Genomic DNA, 13,380 nt, shown 5'->3' on the forward strand with positions numbered 1-13,380 from the left:
TTTCATATCGGCATTAGATACCGTACTGGGCAGAGACCCTTTGAATGAAGTTACGTTATATGTGGATGATTTGCTAATTGCTTCTGAAACGTGGGAGGAACATTTGGACTTATTAAGAAGAGTTTTTGCGAAATTTTTGGAATACGGAGTTACTGTAAATTTGAGCAAATCCAAGTTTGCTCATAACCAATTGAAATTTCTTGGACATATAATCACTCCTGAAGGGATAAAACCAAATCCTAAAAAGATGGATGCAATTAACAGATGTGCTTATCCAAAAAATAGGATGGAATTAAAATCATTTATCGGCTTAGTTTCATTTTTTCGACGATTTTTACCCAATCAGTTAGGAAGCCAAGACTGTTTGTTACGGCTGTTAAGAAAAAAATGTCATGTGGGAGTGGAACTCCGAATGCACGCAAGCTTTTGATAACATCCGCAATGCTTTGACTAATGCTCCACTGTTACATCATCCGAGACTTGATCAAGATTTTTATATTGCTGCGGATGCTTCTGAAACAGGATTTGGTGCCACTCTTTTCCAGATGGTCAATCCAGAAGATATCAGTACCATCAAAATAATTGGGTTTGCCAGCAGAACACTCTCTAGCTGTGAACGCGCATATTGTACTACTGAATTGGAAGTACTGGCCGTGGTCTGGTCCCTTAGAAAGTTTCGCTATTTTGTATATGGAAAGAAGATCATTGTATTCTGTGACCACAGGAAGGATGTTCCATTCACGTTTAACCTGGTGGGCCTTGCTACTGCAAGAATATGATATTACGCTCAAATACATCAGAGGGAAAGACAACATCATAGCCGATGCTCTTTCAAGACTACCGAAAAGAAAGAATGACGACGAGTGTGAAGAACGGACTATTGACTTTAAAGTCATGAATTTATCAAGGCAATCTTGTGAGAGGCAGATTTCACAGCTATGTCGAAGTCTTCCACAACTGCAAGAAGATGATAAGTTGTGGAAAGCCATTAGGCATGCTGTTGAAAGCAAAACGCTAAGTCACTCTCAAGAACAGTACCAATTAAAATCCGGAATATTGTATCGGAGGAAGGATGAAGAAGATGTTTGGAAAGTTTGTGTTCCAAATAAATATTTAGAATCACTAGTATGGTACACTCACTTGAACTGGGGTCATTTTGGTGCCGCTAAATGTACAGCCAAAATAGCACAATACTGCTATCATCCAAATTTGGGACGTATAGCTACAAATATTCTTAAGAAGTGCAAAATATGTCAGAAGGCGAAACCCATAAACTATTGTCGGAAGATAGAATTACATCCTATCATCCCACAACAACCTTTAATGTTGGTGTCATGTGATGTCTGTGGACCATGTCCCATGACACGTGGACGGTTCAAATATGTATTGGCTTTCTATGATCTCTTTTCAAAATATGTGAAATTATATCCTTTGAAAAATCTCCACGTTCGACCCATGTTACGCAAATTTATCAACAACTATATAACTGAGCTTGGCAAACCTAAAGTATGGAGAGACACTATGAAAGAACAAGGAATCCAGCACATTTACATCTCAAGATTTTACCCTTGTGGAAATCCGGTTGAGAGAATCTTCCGAGAGTTGAACCGATTTTTACAGACGTACATACCCAAACAACATTATAAATGGATCGATTGGATTTATGAATTTGAGAAAGTGTATAATGACTTACCACACTTATCAACAGGTTATTCACCTAACCAAATAGTATTTGGTGAAAGTATTGTGCCAGAATGGATGAAGAAATTACCTGCGATAGAACAAAAGATTACCAAGAAAGAAGATATGGTGAAGAAGGTCTACGAAAACCTGAAGCATCAAGTACAATTGAGAAAAACCCGTTTTGATAAAAATGTGAAGAAAGTAGTCACATATGATGTAGGGGAAGAAATTTTATTGAGAAATCACCCAAAAGCATCAACCAGGAAAAGACTGAATAAGAAATGGCAATATTTATATACAGGTCCATATAAAATAATGAAAATACCTCATGAAGGGAGCTACCTCCCGGCAGATTGTGATACTGATGTAATTAAAGGCTTGTTCCCTCACATAGACCTGAAGAAGTATTATCAATAATGAGCAAAATATAGATTCAAGAAACACTGAATGATACCAAGACTACACTCAGTGGACTAAATAAAAGCACCAGTGGATAAATACGTACTTATACTAACTTACAAAGAAAATTAAAGAACGTACCGACGATTTCCATGAGATACCTTCTTGGTATCAGCAACAATGTCGACGCTGAAATACGATTTATCCTCTCACCGAACAGCGAGGATGGATGAGTTAAAAGTGGAATTAAGAGGAACGGAAAAGGACCAAATCCTCTCTGGTTAAACAAGTGGCCTAATAAGGGTTTTGGCCTAGGACGCCAATCGTCGAACCCGGCTGTGATCCCTGCCTCGCACAATCGGTTGAAGAACTAAGAGCTTCATCCAAGGAAAAAAAAATGTGGTGTGAATATGAAGTGATTAGTGCGAAGTGTTTCTAAGACAACCTATAAACAAATGTGGAATTTAGTTAAGGGCATTTTGTCTAGGCCCATTAACTCAACTTAAATATTGTAGAATGTATGTACTGACTTGTTGAGTGAATCTGAGAGTGAGTGTAATCGCCGAAACAAATACCCTCTCCTGTCACAGTACACAAAAAAATAAGCCTGTTCTGTCTGGAACCCTCTTCAAGACATCACAGTCTGGGGGGCCGTGTAACATTACGAGTCAAGATAGCTGTAACGGAAATTGAATAGCGTAAAGTTATCATTAAAAATGCACGCCGTGCGATTTAATTGAATAGCGTAAAGTTATCATTAAAAACGCACGCCGCGCGATTTGTGACGATTTGGTTGGTCATAATAGTAGTAACATGCTTTTGAATACAATTAAAATATAACGGCGATACCTGTTTAGTGTTATTGGAAACAATATGTAGTAAATTAATGAGTAACGTAGCCGATCCTATAAGAAGAGGTGAAATTGGGCATATTAAGGTGTTTTGCTTTATGTCGACTAAGCCCATGATACGGCGTCTTTTTTTCCGTTTACTCTTAGAAAAAAAAAAAAAAAATAAGTAACGAAGTGCTAAGTGTGCATTGTGCAAAATATAGGCGCGAATTTTAAATAGCTACAGTGTATAATCAGACTAACAAATGGACATTCAGTTACGCGAAATAGCGGACAGCGAAGTGTGGTCATTAAATTGAGTACACCTACAGGGCGGTCAATTCTGGGATAAGTCTATTCGCATCTCACGAGGGACGCGGTATTGAGACCGGTTTTTTTCTTATTATATCACGGAGAGCGGGCTTCAATTTATAAAAAGGAGAAAAGCTGTATCATTATCATTGACTGTTGGTGTTAAGCAACCAAAACTGTTCATCAAAGGGTTTCGGTGAATGAGTGGTGAATGCAAAATGAAACTGTGAACGAAGTTATATTAAATAAAGCAGAAGAGACAAGACAGTTTGGTCGTATCTGTTATTATTCCATCAACTGTAACATTTCTTCTCGTTGTACGAAGCCTTTATAGACGATCGTTATGACAATTTGCTTTGAAGGGATCTCGTTACGAGTTAAGTTTTGGGGACCTGGTCAACAAGGGATAGTTCGTAGATCATAACTACTGCAGCTATTCTGGAATCAGGTGCTACCGTGACCGTTGTGTGTTGTCAATGGCTTAAGGTCATCATATCTCATGCTCTAAGATCGACGTGCCTTTCCTCTTGGTATAACGGTGTCTCACGGTAACAACGACAACGCCGACGGCGAAGGAAGATACGGTAGAATATCTTACATTGAAACACGCGCATAAAAGACCAACATTATATGTAAAAACTTAGCTTCTCTTGCAGCATATTAATCTTACAGACCAATATTATATGTGGAAGCTTTGTTTATCGTGTAGCAACACTATGTATATTAATTTAAACCATTAGCTTTTTCTGTTTGTGTGTTCACACTTCTTAACAGTGATGTTGCTATTGGCTAACTACATCACGTGTCCTCAACTCTGACTACCCGCTGTCATCGGCTGGCGAGATCACCTGACATGAGCTATGCCTGGCTCACAAAAGGGGAACGCAATCTCGATTTCAATGCTTTGGAAAGTAACATGCGGTGTTTGGTGGAATTCGAATTTATTCTTTCATAATACAAAAATATGCAGCGTACATGTTTCTGCTCATGAAAGATCTTTCCAAAACGTGTTTTTTTTCCCCTGTGTTTCATTTTCTAAAGAGCCGGGAAATTCTATGGCTGTGTATAAGACCATAACCATTCAAAGGACTAATAAGTTATCCAGTTACAAGAGAAAATATACTCTCAGTTAACAGGGAAAAAGCATGTTTTCACCCAGGAGAAAGTGCATTTTTAACAGGGAAATCCGGGAATTTTTTTTTCCTTGTCCGCGTATACACCCTGAAAATATAGGTTCAACCACCTTTCACAATTCATCAATGAAATTATTCTACAAGAATCATAAAAAGGTATAAAGTAAAGCTATAAATAAAAGTATTATTAAGTTGTAGCCACTTCCCTTGAAACTGAGTCTTCCTAAAATGTAGTTCAACATCATTCGTTCAGTTGGTATAATAAACTAAAATGAATTGGTTTATGCAGTCTGTGAATACAGCCAGTGTCATGGCAACAGCTGCTCGTCCGTATGGTCATATACCTCCAGGAAAGACACGTCTGATACAAACACATATGAAGCATAACTGAGCACTTCATGTACATAATCAAGAAATCAAAGACACTCTCACCAGTGATCAAAGATAATGTACACCCTGTATACAGTTGTCCTGGAGTTAGAATCTCATCACCCATTAAATATCCACGGTATCACTATAATTAGAGTAGCTGACCCCAAACTGATATTATAAAAGACTTACAATTTTTTAATAAGCAGTTCGTACCTCATGTAATCTGTTCATTGAATATATTTTCATTTTTCCCAATTCGTGTCGTAATCTCTAACTTTTCCAATGGATCCAATTTGCTACACTGTTATGTATGTGTGAAATTGCAAAGGATAGCAAGTTTCATGGATGTGCAAGGTTATGACTGACTTTTCGAAATTATTAAGGCAAAAAGTGTAATTTTTTTATCACTTTTGTAGGATTCTTGTAGAATAACTGAAGGGGTTTACAGAAGAAGAAGCTAACCCAGAAGAATGCATTTTGAGTTACTGCATGTTACAAGTGTAATTAAATTCAAAGACAACAGCAGAAATTGAATAAGACTGTTGTGACTCGGCGCGCAGTTACGCACATCCTCTACATGCGGCGCTGTCTGCCAGCCATGCAGCAGCCGTGCCACCTAAGCGGCCAGCCAGCCAGCGGCCGCTAGACTTGGACTCAGTTATGATTCGACTGTTAAAGTGTACACACGTCTTACTTTGTTTACTTGATCTGTGACTTTCAAGTATTGCGTCTTCCTTGAAATATATTTGTTCAACTTGAAGTTATAACAATTGGCAACAAGGTAGTGATTTTTCTTTTCCATCGTTGACCCACATGTTTCCATGGCTACTTTAGAGCAACTATTGCAAAGTCTCATAGAACAGCAATCGCTTCTCACAAATGCGATTCGTGATTTCGTCGCGGCATCAAATGCGGGGCATGTCTCGTTGTTGTCTCTACCTTCTTTTCCCCCTTACGACGAGACGGCGGAAGTCTGGTCTGATTACGAAAAACGTCTTCGACAGCACTTCTGGGCATTTCATGTCGCGGACGAACAAACATGTAAGTCTCTGTTCCTTTCATGGATTTCACCTCAAATGTATTGCTTGTTGTTGTAATTGGCTCCTTTGAAAGATCCTGCGTCTTTATCCTTTGCTGAAATGTGCTCACTTCTGTCCGTCTATTTTCAAAAGCAAACACATATGGTAATGTTGTGTACATAGTTCCGCGTAGTCAGCGCGTACACAACTTTCCCACTAGAGTGCGCCCCACTAAGCACAACAGCGCAGGCGCAGCGCTCATCCATCTCCGCACTACGAGATGGCGCTGCCACAGAGACGGACCAAATTCTGCTTCCGCTGATCTGCGTATTAATATGTAACGCAGCCAATGAGATTGCTGGTAACGTAGAACCTTTTCTCCTCGCAGATCAAACTCGCGCAGTGATACATGAACACGCGAAGTATGATAATGAGTGTACAAATCTCCGATTAGCCAGTCTCCATTTGTCTGTACCAGTCTGCATTTGTCTGCAACAGTCTGTACGAGTTCTACATCTGTCTGTACCAGTGTAGTCAAGTTTCAGTCTGTGCCTAATAAGATTACCATATTCCTCTACATAGCCATGAAGATAAATGTATAGACACTTTTGTCAAGTATCAGAGATATATGTGAGAATAAGATTAACGTACCAATACCAATGGAACTTCAGACTGTCAATTGTAAATAGCACCCAGAACCAAGTTAAGTAATTTTTATGCTTGTTACTATTTTAATAAACGTATGTGAAAATTAATCAAGTTCTGTTTAAAGTTGGTCACCGTCAATCTGCTACTCGAAGCGTGCACGGCGGAAGATAAACACGCCACGATAAGACCACGAGACATATTGCTGACACTCGCCGACTTCGTTAGAGCGACAAGTCAAATAATCTGATGGTGTGTGTACTGAAGGTCTTACAGTACGCACACCACAGGTAGCCTCTCGTGTTGCCTTTCATCATTGTCAAAAACAACCAAATCAATCCTATCGCACTTGGGCTGCTGAACTTCACGGCCTCAGTAGAAAGTGTCAATTTGTTACTAAAGTTCACAAAGAATCCTATGCTGATTCCATAGTACAGGATGCTATTATCCGATCGGCGCCCGACAAAGAAGTTAGGCAACGTGCCCTTCAGTTGGCAAATCCAATTCTAGATGAAGTCCTATCCATGGCTCAGTCTTTTGAAATTTCTCACTCCGCTGGAATGCAAATAGAGGCAGGGGGCGACGTCGGGGAAATACAACCTCTGTGCAATGTTGACAAAGCGTGTGGCGTGTCCCCACCGGCCGACGTGGCCGCAGTATGCTCCCAAGCGCAGCCTCAGCCTAACCGTAAACAAACCTCTAAGAAACTGCAGCAAAACCCACGGCAACTTCCTTCATGTCCGCGGTGTTTTATGAAACATTCACGAGAAGATTGTCCACAATGTTGGGCCGTGTCTCACAAATGCAAAAAAAAGGGTCATGAGTCATCCATTTGCAAATCCGACCGCATACATGATGTTCATGAACATGACGCTGATTCTGATTCTGTGTTGTCTGTCAATTGTACTTCTTCCCTTTCAGGGAAGTTATTCCTCACTGTCCAAATACTTGGTCGAGATATTCGCATGCAGGTGGATACTGGTTCTGCTGCCACGATCATCAATTCTCAGACGTATCTTCAGTTGGGTTCTCCAGTCCTGTCACCTGTCACTAAGCAATTACGGACTTATACAATAAACAGAAGATTTCTGTCTTGGGACAATTTGATGCTAAGGTATCTTACAAATCTGTCATTCGCACTGTTCCCATATTTGTGCTCGACCATAGTAATGTGGAGAATCTTTTTGGTTTCGATGCCTTTCGCGCTTTTGGGTTCTCCATAGATGACACTGTCAATATCGTCTCTGATGCTATTACTTATGCTCAATTGGATTCCTTGTTGACGACATTTTTGTCCCCTTTTTCTCCTGGGTTAGGCCGTGCAAACGACTTTGAAGCTCACATCATGCTCAAACCCACTGCTCGGCCTAAGTTTCTTTGGGCTTGGCCCATTCCTGTGGCCCTTCATGATCAGGTCAAATGGGAGTTGGATCGTCTCACTGCTTCAGGGGTCTTGCTTCCTGTCATTTCCAGTGAATGGTCCTCTCCTGTCGTTGTCGTTGCTAAGCCAAATGGTGATATTCGTCTCTGTGGCAATTTCAAAGCCACTGTAAATGCTCAATGCCTTATTGACACTTACCCTGTGCCTCGACCTGAAGAATTGTTCACTAAACTTGCTGGAGGCCAGTATTTTTCTAAAGTTGACCTGTCAGAAGCTTATCATCAACTTCCTCTCGACGCTGCTTCCCGGCAGTTTCTGGTCCTTAATTCGGCCTCTATCAATACCAATGATTGCTATTCGGGGTTGCCAGTGCCCCTGCTCTCTTTCAGCGATTCTTGGAGCAATTATTGCTCACTGTCCCTGGGTGTATAAATTACCAGGACGACATTGTTGTCACTGGGTCCACCACTGATGAACATCTTCAAAATCTCCTCACACTTTTTCATGTCTTACAGACTGCCAGTCTTAAGTGTAATCTTCCGAAATCAAAATTTTTTTAGGCATCTATCACGTACTTGGGGTTTCAACTCTCTCAGGATGGTATTCATCCGCTTCAGCAAACTGTCGCTGCGATCCATGCCCTTCCTCACCCTACATCTGTTAAGAAACTGCAGGCCTTCTTGGGGAAAATAGCATACTATCACAAGTTTTTACCGTCTGCTGCTTCGGTGGCTCAGCCGTTGCACCGCCTGTTGCATAAAAACATGCCTTTTCACTGGTCCGCGCCATGCAATGCGGCTTTCCAGAAATTGAAGACTATGCTGAAACAGGCCCTGTGCCTGGCTACTTATCGAGCTGGCCAACATCTTGTTCTTGCCACGGGTGCCTCTCAATATGGGGTCGGTGCAGTCCTTGCGCACCGTTTTTCTGACAGTTCTGAACAACCCATTGCTTATGCCTCCAAAATGCTCACAGATGCCCAACAAAAGTATTTTCAAATTGAAAAAGAAGCTTTGGCCATTATTTATGCTCTTCATAAGTTTGGTGTTTTTCTCTATGGATCCAAATTTCATCTTGTTACAGATCACAAACCACTTGTTTCCTTGTTTCATTCGTCAACGCCACTTCCTGACAAGACTGCACACCACCTTCAGCATTGGGTTCTTTGTCTCATTTCAATTGTGAGATTCATTTCCGGCCGACGGCTCAACATGCGAATGCTGATACACTGTCTCGCCTTCCCATGGGTCTTGATCTGGCATTTGATAGGGACGAACTTTTGTGTTTCCACCTGGATGTTGCCGAGCAGCGGGTTGTGAACGGGTTCCCCATCACTGGGGACTGGCTGGCGGCTGCTACGGGTTATGACCCTACCCTTTCCCGGGTTTTACGCTGTATTCAGAAGGGTTGGCCAGACTGTGCATCCGCTATGACTTCTGATCCATTGCGGAACTACTACGCTTTGCATTACCGCCTCACGGCTAGGGATGGTGTTATCCTCCTTTCCACCGAAAATGCTTCGCCGCGTGTTCTGGTACCTGCATCTTTGCGTGCTTTGGTCTTGTGCCTCCTTGACCAAGGGCACTGGGGTGCCTATCGCACAAAATCTGTGGCGCGCCGTCATATGTACTGGCCCGGCCAGCATCAACTCTGAAATCGCACACATGGTCGCTGTATGCGGCCCTTGTGCGTCACAGGCCGCCGCCCGGAAGTCATCTTTGTCACCGTGGCCCTCGCCTGAGAAGCCCTGGGAGCGTATTCATGCTGACTTCGCAGGACCTTTTTTAGGTACTTATTGGCTTCTCGTTATTGATGCCTACTCTAACTTTCCTTTCATTGTCAGTTGCATGTCGCCTACCACCACAGCAACCACCAATGCTCAAGCTCACATTTTCTCTTTGGAAGGCCTTCCCTCTACTCATGTTACTGATAATGGTCCGCAATTTGCCTCTTCCGATTTTGTGGATTTTTGTGCCCGTCACAGCATCATGCATGTCACACCCCCTTTTTTTATCACTTTTGTAAGATACTTGTAGAATAACTGACGGGGTTTACAGAAGAAGAAGCTAACCCAGAAGAATGCATTTTGAGTTACTGCATGGTACAAGTGTAATTAGATTCAAAGACAACAGCAGAAATTGAATAAGACCGTTGGGACTCAGCGCACAGTTACGCACATCCTCTACATGCGGCGCTGTCTGCCAGCCATGCAGCAGCAGTGCCACCTAAGCAGCCAGTCAGCCAGCGGCCGCTAGACTTGGACTCAGTTATGATTTGACTGTTAAAGTGTACACACGTCTTACTTTGTTTACTTGATCTGTGACTTTCATGTATTGCGTCTACCTTGAAATATATTCGTTCAACTTGAAGTTATAACAAAGACAAAGTAATTTATACAGCAGGCAGTTCTTTCTAGTGGTACATTGGGAACTACTTGTTATTAGTATATAGTCCATTTGAAAACATAACAAATTATTTGATCAAACTAATTATTACTAAACTGAGGGTTAGCATTTTTTTCTGCCAACCTCTTCAGTTCTGATGGAGAAGGATTATTCCTTTGAAATGTGTCACTTTTAGTGCTTTTGCAATGTGAAAGGTGGTTGAGCCTACACTTTAACATTGCTAAATGTAACTGGTTTCAAATATGGCTGAACACCACACAGATGGGTTCACATAACAGAAAACAATGTTTACACATGGGAAACTACAGGTTGGAATATCAAGAATATTAGGGAATGGATAGACTACTACTCACCATAAAGATGGCCTGTTGCCTTGCTGACAGGCAGAACAAAAAGACTGCTACACATTATAGCTTTCAGCCAAAGCCTCCCTCAGAGAGAGAGAGAGAGAGAGAAGGGGAGAGAGAGAGAGGGGGGGGGGGAGAGAGAGAGAGAGAGAGAGAGAGAGAGAGAGAGAGAGGGGAAGAGAGAGAGGGGGGGGGGGCGGCACCACCGCATTCACAAAAGTAAGCACACCTCATACACCATACACACTTCACACTTGACTGCTACCACCAGCAGCTCTGACCGGTCAGAAGCCTTTGGCCAAAAGCTATAATGTGTAACAGTCTTTTCACTGTGTCTGTCCACAGCTCAACAGGTCACCTTTAAGTTGAAAAAACAATATTTAAATTAAAAGCACAAATAAGTTTGTAACATTTTTGCACTAAATGTGCTTTTTCTTCTAGTGCAGTAATTATAGATGCCATTAGTCCTTCTGAACTCTACTTGATTGTTTCAAACAAATTTCGTGAGAGGAAATATGTACTATGATTCTGTTGTTAAAATATCTAACTTCTTAAGTAGTTGTCTACAAGGTAGTCAAGGCTGAGTATCACATATTATTTTTATGGCACATTATTGTGCAATGAAGACTTTCTTCTTAAAAATGAATTACTGCCGAATGCAAACCTGTATGAAGTTATTAAATGAAAATAAGAAAAGAATTAACTTACAGATTCCTCTCTCCCTGCAATCGGTAATATTACAAAGTGCAAAATGGGCTGCAAATGAACTGACTTATAAGCTTAAGCTCTAATCAGTATGGAGATTGAGATTAAAAAATATTGAGGATACTACCTTGCTTACTAACTCCTGCCCATGTTTTAAACTTATTATTGATACTGTATGCTTTTAAGCTGCCCCTAATGGGAACTGAGTTCATAACTATAACTAAAGAAAAGTTCATGTTCTAATGTTGATTTTACTTTGTTATTGTAAAGACCTATTTGCCAAATAAATATATCAAATATTGTGACACACAATGGAATCTGAAGCATAACATGCATAAACAGATCAATGATCCAGCATGACAAATCTTTTCTCACATTGTGACTTAAAGGATACACCTTTCTCATGAGCAAAATAACATTATTGATCATTGAATAGAATTTAACTCCAACTTTCTTTTCCTCACTTTTCAATAGGATAAATACTGTAATGGAAAGTCCTTAGTGGAATGTAAGTAATCAAAGAAACGAAGTTTATCCACTCACAGTCTAGCTCTGATCTTGAATGATTGAGAACCACATTAACACAACCAAAAACATTGCTACACTTCTGGACCGGAATTGCAGGCCTCAAACTCCACTAGCCACTGCCCTATGCCCCGCCTCCCTTGTCAGCATTCACTCCACTTCAATCATTCTATACCCAGGTCTCCTTCACCATAACCTCCCTCTCCCTTTGTTAAATCTTCCCCCTGTCCACACCTTCACATCATTGCGCACCACATAAAAGTCCCACTACTTGCATCAGATACAAAGCTGATTGGTGCCAAATTTCTATCTTGTGCACTTGCTGCCTCTTCCTCCCATTCGTCAGTCATCCTTATCTCCAAACATCCCTCCTGTTCCCTGCTTTCTTTCTCCCTTGCCTCCTCTACTCAATACGAAACCTCACCCCCGTCAAGTTTCTCCGCCATTCCAGTGTAGTCAGAGAGGATACCCTAGCCACGATGGTGTATGAGTTAGCTTTCAAGAAGAACTTGTAAGTGCCTAATGACCACTTGATGCCTCTACTATACTTCAGTCCTTCCATTAGTAATAGAACAAAGATATTTTAGGTAATATGAATAATGTTTAAAAGATACTAAAGAACAGACTGAATGTTTTCTAAGCCATGACCCTACATATGTAATTATTCAAAAGATACAATACCAACATCATCTACTATGTTAGAGTTTAAAACCATCAACAATGCTGACTGACTGACTGCAGTATCATTTAACCCATTTTAAGAACATCTGCTTCTTTCTTTTTTATTAACTGGCTTTTGACACATTCTTTCCATGAACCACTGCTTTCTCTACACTTAACAGTGGCTTGCTATGAAAAATTCTAATATAAACATCCATAGTACTCACTGACAAGGGTACACATGAACAAATGTTACTCTTTACGTTAGATTTCACATCTCCTGTAAACCCTGTAAAGTTTAAAATCATGCCTCCATCACGGCTGTAAACCTTTTACAAAATACTAAATTCTACCTTATCTAGATAGGCCTGGCATGTTAACAACTTTTAATTTTTGACAAAAAGTTTAAAGTCCCGATAAAAGCATGGTTTTAATATTTGACAAGTCTTGTCTTACTGACAGAAATGTTGGACGGACTAACTGATAGTGGAGAAAGCTGAGCTTACAGTGAAAGTTCCATTATTAGGCAGAATAACAGACTTGTTACATAAGAAAAATATCATGCAATGCTCTGGTACACATGGTCATTTTTCTTCCCATTCCTTTAGCAATATGTTGTTTATTGCTCGGGCATTATGCTTTAGTTGTACATCCGAATTTTCACCAATATGAACAAGTATTTCTTCAGTTTTCAAAAAACTTTTTACCCCTGTCTGCAATTTTCAGAAGAGTTTATTCAGTTCTATCTTATTTCTTTCTTTAATATATTGTATTTCGCACATAATAATCTGGATAGTGAATGTCATTGCCACTCAAAATTTTGAATAGTTTTCACCACACATTTTTTAATTTGTTGGTTTACACTTACAGACATGCTGTCCTCTTTGCTCTATTATTTCAGATTTGAACTTGTTCCTTAACACCGCCAGGTAATGCAACTGATGATAGAAACATGAAGAGGCTT

General features: G+C 40.6%; 1 protein-coding gene across 1 annotated transcript in view; it reads right to left on the minus strand.

Moving 5' to 3' along the window:
* LOC126175711 (condensin-2 complex subunit D3-like) overlaps positions 1 to 13,380 on the minus strand; it is a 157,391-nt gene that overhangs the window by 48,737 nt on the left and 95,274 nt on the right. The gene's annotated exons all lie outside the window — the stretch shown is intronic.

The sequence above is a fragment of the Schistocerca cancellata genome, chromosome 3 (genome assembly GCF_023864275.1).
Source record: "Schistocerca cancellata isolate TAMUIC-IGC-003103 chromosome 3, iqSchCanc2.1, whole genome shotgun sequence".
Lineage (NCBI taxonomy): Eukaryota > Metazoa > Arthropoda > Insecta > Orthoptera > Acrididae > Schistocerca > Schistocerca cancellata.